Source organism: Bombina bombina, chromosome 7 (assembly GCF_027579735.1).
Source record: "Bombina bombina isolate aBomBom1 chromosome 7, aBomBom1.pri, whole genome shotgun sequence".
Classification (NCBI taxonomy): domain Eukaryota; kingdom Metazoa; phylum Chordata; class Amphibia; order Anura; family Bombinatoridae; genus Bombina; species Bombina bombina.
In genome coordinates this window covers 593,046,222-593,056,463 of record NC_069505.1, presented here as the reverse complement: position 1 = coordinate 593,056,463, position 10,242 = coordinate 593,046,222, and positions in this window count along the sequence as shown.

Below are 10,242 nucleotides of genomic sequence, written 5' to 3'. Positions count from 1 at the left end.
TACTATATTTTAAGATGTTTATATAAGGTGGATTAAGGTGGTATACAAAGCATTTGATAAATTATCCAAATAAGAAGTTATTATGTTGTAAAATATAAGACATAAAGTTTAAGATATGAGAGGCTAGTTAACAACCATTACAAAGTATTTTAACCTAAGGGAGACGTCCCAAACTGAAGTATATTGTCACACAATAATTTCTATTTTAAATATTCTGTCATCTTACTCAAGAATAATTATCGTGCTCATATTATTGTTTTTATGTATTTTTTATTTATGATATATTTTTAGATTTTCAACTAGCAATAAATATACGTTTAAAAAGTATAATCTCCTTATCATCCTTTAAGCTTTTTTAGCGCTCCCAAACTTTAATAATTGATTTAGGAGCAGCAATTAACTATTGGAAGCTAGCTGAACACCTCTGATGAGCCAATGACAAGAGGCATATATGTTCAGCCACCAATTATCAGCTAGCGCCCAGTAGTGCATTGCTGCTCACAAGGATACTTGGGTATGCCTTTCAACAAACAATACTAAAAGAACAAAGCACATTTGACATTAGAAGTCAATTGGAACGTTGTTTAAAATTGTATGCTCTACAGGAATTATGAAAGACATTTTTTTTTGTTTCATGTCCCTTTAAATAACGTTAAAGTAGTAGCTAGCGTATAGTATATATGAGCTTTCTGAGTTGTATTTTCTGTAAACATTATTTGGTGTCTTCTCCATTGGATCCTAGTCCTTTATAGTGGTTTCTTCGTTATGTAGTGATTCTTTCATTAAAGGGACGCAAAACCCACATTTTTTTCTTTCATGATTCAGACAGAGCAGCAATTTTAAGCAACTTTCTAATTTACTCCTATTAAAAAAAAGTCATTCTCTTGCTATCTTTATTTGAAAAAGCAGTAATGTAAAGCTTAGGAGCCTGCCCATTTTTGGTTCAGCACCCGGATAGCGCCTGCTGATTGGTGGCTAAATGGGTGTCACTTTCTACCAATAGAGCTGTGGGAGTTTTGCTAATCAGCCAATGAGATTCTACCACACAGACCAGTAATGCACTTAATTTCACTTCCTGTTAGTTTCAAAATCAACACAGAGAGCTTTAAAGGGACAGTAGAGACCTTGTGATGATATTTTCTGCAGTCTGAATATTAGAGCAGGTTAACCTTGTTTGCTGCAACAGTTTTCAGAGTTCAAACTCCACTGTCCATTTTCTTTAGTTGAAAGAGCTAATCCAGACATGAGTCTAGAAATGACAGGACTTGCCACGGTCATTATGTTAGCAAAATCTCCATTGTTTGTGCTTCCGCAAAAATGATAAGATAACAAACCGCAAATCAGGGACATGTATGTGACAGTAGCAGGCTTGTGAGGCTGCCATGTACTCCTTCAGTTTTCAGGACTAGAGAATTCACCATTTTTAGACCTAAAGGGACGTGAAACCCCAAATTTTTCTTTCATGATTCAGACAGAACATACAATTTAAAAACGTTTCCAATTTACTTCTATTATATATATATCAAATTTGCTTTGTTCTCATGTAATTATTTGGTGAAGAGATATCTAGATAGGTAGCGTGTACAGGAAATAGTGCTGTCATCTAGTGCTCTTGTTAATGTATAACATTAGCACTGCATGACAGGAAATAGTGCTGCCATCTAGTGCTCTTGCTAATGTATAACATTAGTACTACATGACTGGAAATAGTGCTGCCATCTAGTGCTCTTGCTAATGTATAACATTAGTACTGCATGACAGGAAATAGTGCTGCCATCTAGTGATCTTGCTAATGTATAACATTAGTACTACATGACAGGAAATAGTGCTGCCCTCTAGTGCTCTTGCTAATGTATAACATTAGTACTACATGACTGGAAATAGTGCTGCCATCTAGTGCTCTTGCTAATGTATAACATTAGTACTGCATGACAGGAAATAGTGCTGCCATCTAGTGCTCTTGCTAATGTATAACATTAGTACTACATGACAGGAAATAGTGCTGCCATCTAGTGCTCTTGCTAATGTATAACATTAGTACTACATGACAGGAAATAGTGCTGCCATCTAGTGCTCTTTCTAATGTATAATATTAGTACTACATGACAGGAAATAATGCTGCCATCTTGTGCTCTTGCTAATGTATAACATTAGTATTACATGACTGGAAATAGTGCTGCCATCTAGTGCTCTTGCATGACATTGGTACTACATGACAGGAAATAGTGATGCCCTCTAGTGGTCTTGCTAATGTATAACATTAGTACTACATGACAGGAAATAGTGCTGCCATCTAGTGCTCTTGCTAATGTATAACATTAGTACTACATGACAGGAAATAGTGCTGCCCTCTAGTGGTCTTGCTAATGTATAACATTAGTACTACATGACAGGAAATAGTGCTGCCATCTAGTGCTCTTGCTAATGTATAACATTAGTACTACATGACAGGAAATAGTGCTGCCATCTAGTGCTCTTGCTAATGTATAACATTAAATCTACATGACAGGAAATAGTGCTGCCATCTAGTGCTCTTGCTAATGTATAACATTAGTACTACATGACAGGAAATAGTGCTGCCATCTAGTGGTCTTGCTAATGTATAACATTAGTACTACATGACAGGAAATAGTGCTGCCATCTAGTGCTCTTGCTAATGTATAACATTAGCACTACATGACAGGAAATAGCGCTGCCATCTAGTGCTCTTGCTAATGTATAACATTAGTACTACATGACAGGAAATAGTGATGCCCTCTAGTGCTCTTGTTAATTTATAACAGCACTACATGACAGGAAATAGTGCTGCCTTCTAGTGCTCTTGCTAATGTATAACATTAGTACTACATGACAGGAAATAGTGCTGCCCTCTAGTGCTCTTGTTAATGTATAACATTAGCACTACATGACAGGAAATAGTGCTGCCATCTAGTGCTCTTGCTAATCTATAACATTAGCACTACATGACAGGAAATAGTGTTGCCCTCTAGTGCTCTTGCTAATGTATAACATTAGCACTACATGACAGGAAATAGTGCTGCCATCTAGTGCTCTTGCTAATGTATAACATTAGTACTACATGACAGGAAATAATGCTGCCCTCTAGTGCTCTTGCTAATGTATAACATTAGTACTACATGACAGGAAATAGTGCTGCCATCTAGTGCTCTTGCTAATGTATAACATTAGTACTTCATGACAGGAAATAGCGCTGCCATTTAGTGCTCTTGCTAATGTATAACATTAGTACTACATGACAGGAAATAGTGCTGCCCTCCTAGTGCTCTTGCAAATGTATAACATTGGCACTACATGACAGGAAATAGTGCTGCCATCTAGTGCTCTTGCTAATGTATAACATTAGTACTACATGACAGGAAATAGTGCTGCCATCTAGTGCTCTTGCTAATGTATAACATTAGTACTACATGACAGGAAATAGTGCTGCCATCTAGTGTGCTTGCTAATGTATAACATTAGTACTGCATGACAGGAAATAGTGCTGCCATCTAGTGCTCTTGCTAATGTATAACATTAGTACTACATGACTGGAAATAGTGCTGCCATCTAGTGCTCTTGCTAATGTATAACATTAGTACTGCATGACAGGAAATAGTGCTGCCATCTAGTGCTCTTGCTAATGTATAACATTAGTACTACATGACAGGAAATAGTGCTGCCATCTAGTGCTCTTGCTAATGTATAACATTAGTACTACATGACAGGAAATAGTGCTGCCATCTAGTGCTCTTTCTAATGTATAATATTAGTACTACATGACAGGAAATAATGCTGCCATCTTGTGCTCTTGCTAATGTATAACATTAGTATTACATGACTGGAAATAGTGCTGCCATCTAGTGCTCTTGCATGACATTGGTACTACATGACAGGAAATAGTGCTGCCCTCTAGTGCTCTTGCTAAATGTATAACATTAGTACTACATGACAGGAAATAGTGCTGTTATCTAGTGCTCTTGCTAATGTATAACATTAGTACTACATGACAGGAAATAGTGCTGCCCTCTAGTGCTCTTGCTAATATATAACATTAGTACTACATGACAGGAAATAGTGATGCCCTCTAGTGGTCTTGCTAATGTATAACATTAGTACTACATGACAGGAAATAGTGCTGCCATCTAGTGCTCTTGCTAATGTATAACATTAGTACTACATGACAGGAAATAGTGCTGCCCTCTAGTGGTCTTGCTAATGTATAACATTAGTACTACATGACAGGAAATAGTGCTGCCATCTAGTGCTCTTGCTAATGTATAACATTAGTACTACATGACAGGAAATAGTGCTGTCATCTAGTGCTCTTGCTAATGTATAACATTAAATCTACATGACAGGAAATAGTGCTGCCATCTAGTGCTCTTGCTAATGTATAACATTAGTACTACATGACAGGAAATAGTGCTGCCATCTAGTGGTCTTGCTAATGTATAACATTAGTACTACATGACAGGAAATAGTGCTGCCATCTAGTGCTCTTTCTAATGTATAATATTAGTACTACATGACAGGAAATAATGCTGCCATCTTGTGCTCTTGCTAATGTATAACATTAGTATTACATGACTGGAAATAGTGCTGCCATCTAGTGCTCTTGCATGACATTGGTACTACATGACAGGAAATAGTGATGCCCTCTAGTGGTCTTGCTAATGTATAACATTAGTACTACATGACAGGAAATAGTGCTGCCATCTAGTGCTCTTGCTAATGTATAACATTAGTACTACATGACAGGAAATAGTGCTGCCCTCTAGTGGTCTTGCTAATGTATAACATTAGTACTACATGACAGGAAATAGTGCTGCCATCTAGTGCTCTTGCTAATGTATAACATTAGTACTACATGACAGGAAATAGTGCTGCCATCTAGTGCTCTTGCTAATGTATAACATTAAATCTACATGACAGGAAATAGTGCTGCCATCTAGTGCTCTTGCTAATGTATAACATTAGTACTACATGACAGGAAATAGTGCTGCCATCTAGTGCTCTTGCTAATGTATAACATTAGTACTACATGACAGGAAATAGTGCTGCCATCTAGTGCTCTTGCTAATGTATAACATTAGCACTACATGACAGGAAATAGCGCTGCCATCTAGTGCTCTTGCTAATGTATAACATTAGTACTACATGACAGGAAATAGTGATGCCCTCTAGTGCTCTTGTTAATTTATAACAGCACTACATGACAGGAAATAGTGCTGCCTTCTAGTGCTCTTGCTAATGTATAACATTAGTACTACATGACAGGAAATAGTGCTGCCCTCTAGTGCTCTTGTTAATGTATAACATTAGCACTACATGACAGGAAATAGTGCTGCCATCTAGTGCTCTTGCTAATCTATAACATTAGCACTACATGACAGGAAATAGTGTTGCCCTCTAGTGCTCTTGCTAATGTATAACATTAGCACTACATGACAGGAAATAGTGCTGCCATCTAGTGCTCTTGCTAATGTATAACATTAGTACTACATGACAGGAAATAATGCTGCCCTCTAGTGCTCTTGCTAATGTATAACATTAGTACTACATGACAGGAAATAGTGCTGCCATCTAGTGCTCTTGCTAATGTATAACATTAGTACTTCATGACAGGAAATAGCGCTGCCATCTAGTGCTCTTGCTAATGTATAACATTAGTACTACATGACAGGAAATAGTGCTGCCCTCCTAGTGCTCTTGCAAATGTATAACATTAGCACTACATGACAGGAAATAGTGCTGCCATCTAGTGCTCTTGCTAATGTATAACATTAGTACTACATGACAGGAAATAGTGCTGCCATCTAGTGCTCTTGCTAATGTATAACATTAGTACTACATGACAGGAAATAGTGCTGCCATCTAGTGTGCTTGCTAATGTATAACATTAGTACTGCATGACAGGAAATAGTGCTGCCATCTAGTGCTCTTGCTAATGTATAACATTAGTACTACATGACTGGAAATAGTGCTGCCATCTAGTGCTCTTGCTAATGTATAACATTAGTACTGCATGACAGGAAATAGTGCTGCCATCTAGTGCTCTTGCTAATGTATAACATTAGTACTACATGACAGGAAATAGTGCTGCCATCTAGTGCTCTTGCTAATGTATAACATTAGTACTACATGACAGGAAATAGTGCTGCCATCTAGTGCTCTTTCTAATGTATAATATTAGTACTACATGACAGGAAATAATGCTGCCATCTTGTGCTCTTGCTAATGTATAACATTAGTATTACATAACTGGAAATAGTGCTGCCATCTAGTGCTCTTGCATGACATTGGTACTACATGACAGGAAATAGTGCTGCCCTCTAGTGCTCTTGCTAAATGTATAACATTAGTACTACATGACAGGAAATAGTGCTGTTATCTAGTGCTCTTGCTAATGTATAACATTAGTACTACATGACAGGAAATAGTGCTGCCCTCTAGTGCTCTTGCTAATATATAACATTAGTACTACATGACAGGAAATAGTGATGCCCTCTAGTGGTCTTGCTAATGTATAACAGTACTACATGACAGGAAATAGTGCTGCCATCTAGTGCTCTTGCTAATGTATAACATTAGTACTACATGACAGGAAATAGTGCTGCCCTCTAGTGGTCTTGCTAATGTATAACATTAGTACTACATGACAGGAAATAGTGCTGCCATCTAGTGCTCTTGCTAATGTATAACATTAGTACTACATGACAGGAAATAGTGCTGTCATCTAGTGCTCTTGCTAATGTATAACATTAAATCTACATGACAGGAAATAGTGCTGCCATCTAGTGCTCTTGCTAATGTATAACATTAGTACTACATGACAGGAAATAGTGCTGCCATCTAGTGGTCTTGCTAATGTATAACATTAGTACCACATGACAGGAAATAGTGCTGCCATCTAGTGCTCTTGCTAATGTATAACATTAGCACTACATGACAGGAAATAGTGCTGCCATCTAGTGCTCTTGCTAATGTATAACATTAGTACTACATGACAGGAAATAGTGATGCCCTCTAGTGCTCTTGTTAATTTATAACAGCACTACATGACAGGAAATAGTGCTGCCTTCTAGTGCTCTTGCTAATGTATAACATTAGTACTACATGACAGGAAATAGTGCTGCCCTCTAGTGCTCTTGTTAATGTATAACATTAGCACTACATGACAGGAAATAGTGCTGCCATCTAGTGCTCTTGCTAATCTATAACATTAGCACTACATGACAGGAAATAGTGTTGCCCTCTAGTGCTCTTGCTAATGTATAACATTAGCACTACATGACAGGAAATAGTGCTGCCATCTAGTGCTCTTGCTAATGTATAACATTAGTACTACATGACAGGAAATAATGCTGCCCTCTAGTGCTCTTGCTAATGTATAACATTAGTACTACATGACAGGAAATAGTGCTGCCATCTAGTGCTCTTGCTAATGTATAACATTAGTACTACATGACAGGAAATAGTGCTGCCCTCCTAGTGCTCTTGCAAATGTATAACATTAGCACTACATGACAGGAAATAGTGCTGCCATCTAGTGCTCTTGCTAATGTATAACAGTACTACATGACAGGAAATAGTGCTGCCATCTAGTGCTCTTGCTAATGTATAACATTAGTACTACATGACAGGAAATAGTGCTGCCCTCTAGTGCTCTTGCTAATGTATAACATTAGTACTACATGACGGGAAATAGTGCTGCCCTCTAGTGCTCTTGCTACTGTATAACTTTAGTACTACATGACAGGAAATAGTGCTGCCCTCTAGTGCTCTTGCTAATGTATAATATTAGTACTACATGACGGGAAATAGTGCTGCCCTCTAGTGCTCTTGTTACTGTATAACTTTAGTACTACATGACAGGAAATAGTGTTGCCCTCTAGTGCTCTTGCTACTGTATAACTTTTGCACTACATGACAGGAAATAGTGCTGCCATCTAGTGCTCCTGATAATGTAAAACATGAGTACTACATGACAGGAAATAGTGCTGCCATCTAGTGCTCTTGCTAATGTGTAACATTAGTACTACATGACAGGTAATAGTGCTGCCATCTAGTGCTCTTGCTAATGTAAAACATTAGTACTACATGACAGGTAATAGTGCTGCCATCTAGTGCTCTTGCTAATGTATAACATTAGTACTACATTACAGGAAATAGTGCTGTTATCTAGTGCTCTTGCTAATGTATAACATTAGTACTACATGACAGGAAATAGTGCTGTTATCTAGTGCTCTTGCTAATGTATAACATTAGTACTACATAACAGGAAATAGTGCTGCCATCTAGTGCTCTTGCTAATGTATAACATTAGTACTACATGACAGGAAATAGTGCTGCCCTCTAGTGCTCTTGCTAATGTATAACATTAGCACTACATGACAGGAAATAGTGCTGCCATCTAGTGCTCTTGCTAATGTATAACATTAGCACTACATGACAGGAAATAGTGCTGCGATCTAGTGCTCTTGATGATGTATAACATTAGTACTACATGACTGGAAATAGTGCTGCCCTCTAGTGCTCTTGCTAATGTATAACATTAGTACTACATAACAGGAAATAGTGCTGCCCTCTAGTGCTCTTGCTAATGTATAACATTAGTACTACATGACAGGTAATAGTGCTGCCATCTAGTGCTCTTGCTAATGTATAACATTAGTACTACATGACAGGAAATAGTGCTGCCATCTAGTGCTCTTGCTAATGTAAAACATTAGTACTACATGATAGGAAATAGTGCTGCCATCTAGTGCTCTTGCTAATGTGTAACATTAGTATTACATGACAGGAAATAGTGCTGCCATCTAGTGCTCTTGCTAATGTATAACATTAGTACTACATGACAGGAAATAGTGCTGCCATCTAGTGCTCTTGCTAATGTGTAACATTAGTACTACATGATAGGATATAGTGCTGCCATCTAGTGCTCTTGTTAATGTATAACATTAGTTCTACATGACAGGAAATAGTGCTGCCATCTAGTGCTCTTGCTAATGTATAACATTAGTACTACATGACAGGAAATAGTGCTGCCATCTAGTGGTCTTGCTAATGTATAACATTAGTACTACATGACAGGAAATAGTGCTGCCATCTAGTGCTCTTGCTATTGTATAACATTAGTACTTCATGACAGGAAATAGTGCTGCCATCTAGTGCTCTTGCTAATGTATAACATTAGCACTACATGACAGGAAATAGTGCTGCCATCTAGTGCTCTTGCTAATGTATAACATTAGTACTACATGACAGGAAATAGTGCTGCCATCTAGTGCTCTTGCTGATGTATAACATTAGTACTACATGACAGGAAATAGTGCTGCCCTCTAGTGCTCTTGCTAATGTATAACATTAGTACTACATGACAGGAAATAGTGCTGCCCTCTAGTGCTCTTGCTACTGTATAACATTAGTACTAAATAACAGGAAATAGTGCTGCCATCTAGTGCTCTTGCTAATGTATAACATTAGTACTACATGACAGGAAATAGTGCTGCCATCTAGTGGTCTTGCTAATGTATAACATTAGTACTACATGACAGGAAATAGTGCTGCCATCTAGTGCTCTTGCTAATGTATAACATTAGCACTACATGACAGGAAATAGTGCTGCCATCTAGTGCTCTTGCTAATGTATAACATTAGTACTACATGACAGGAAATAGTGATGCCCTCTAGTGCTCTTGTTAATTTATAACAGCACTACATGACAGGAAATAGTGCTGCCTTCTAGTGCTCTTGCTAATGTATAACATTAGTACTACATGACAGGAAATAGTGCTGCCCTCTAGTGCTCTTGTTAATGTATAACATTAGCACTACATGACAGGAAATAGTGCTGCCATCTAGTGCTCTTGCTAATCTATAACATTAGCACTACATGACAGGAAATAGTGTTGCCCTCTAGTGCTCTTGCTAATGTATAACATTAGCACTACATGACAGGAAATAGTGCTGCCATCTAGTGCTCTTGCTAATGTATAACATTAGTACTACATGACAGGAAATAATGCTGCCCTCTAGTGCTCTTGCTAATGTATAACATTAGTACTACATGACAGGAAATAGTGCTGCCATCTAGTGCTCTTGCTAATGTATAACATTAGTACTACATGACAGGAAATAGTGCTGCCCTCCTAGTGCTCTTGCAAATGTATAACATTAGCACTACATGACAGGAAATAGTGCTGCCATCTAGTGCTCTTGCTAATGTATAAGAGTACTACA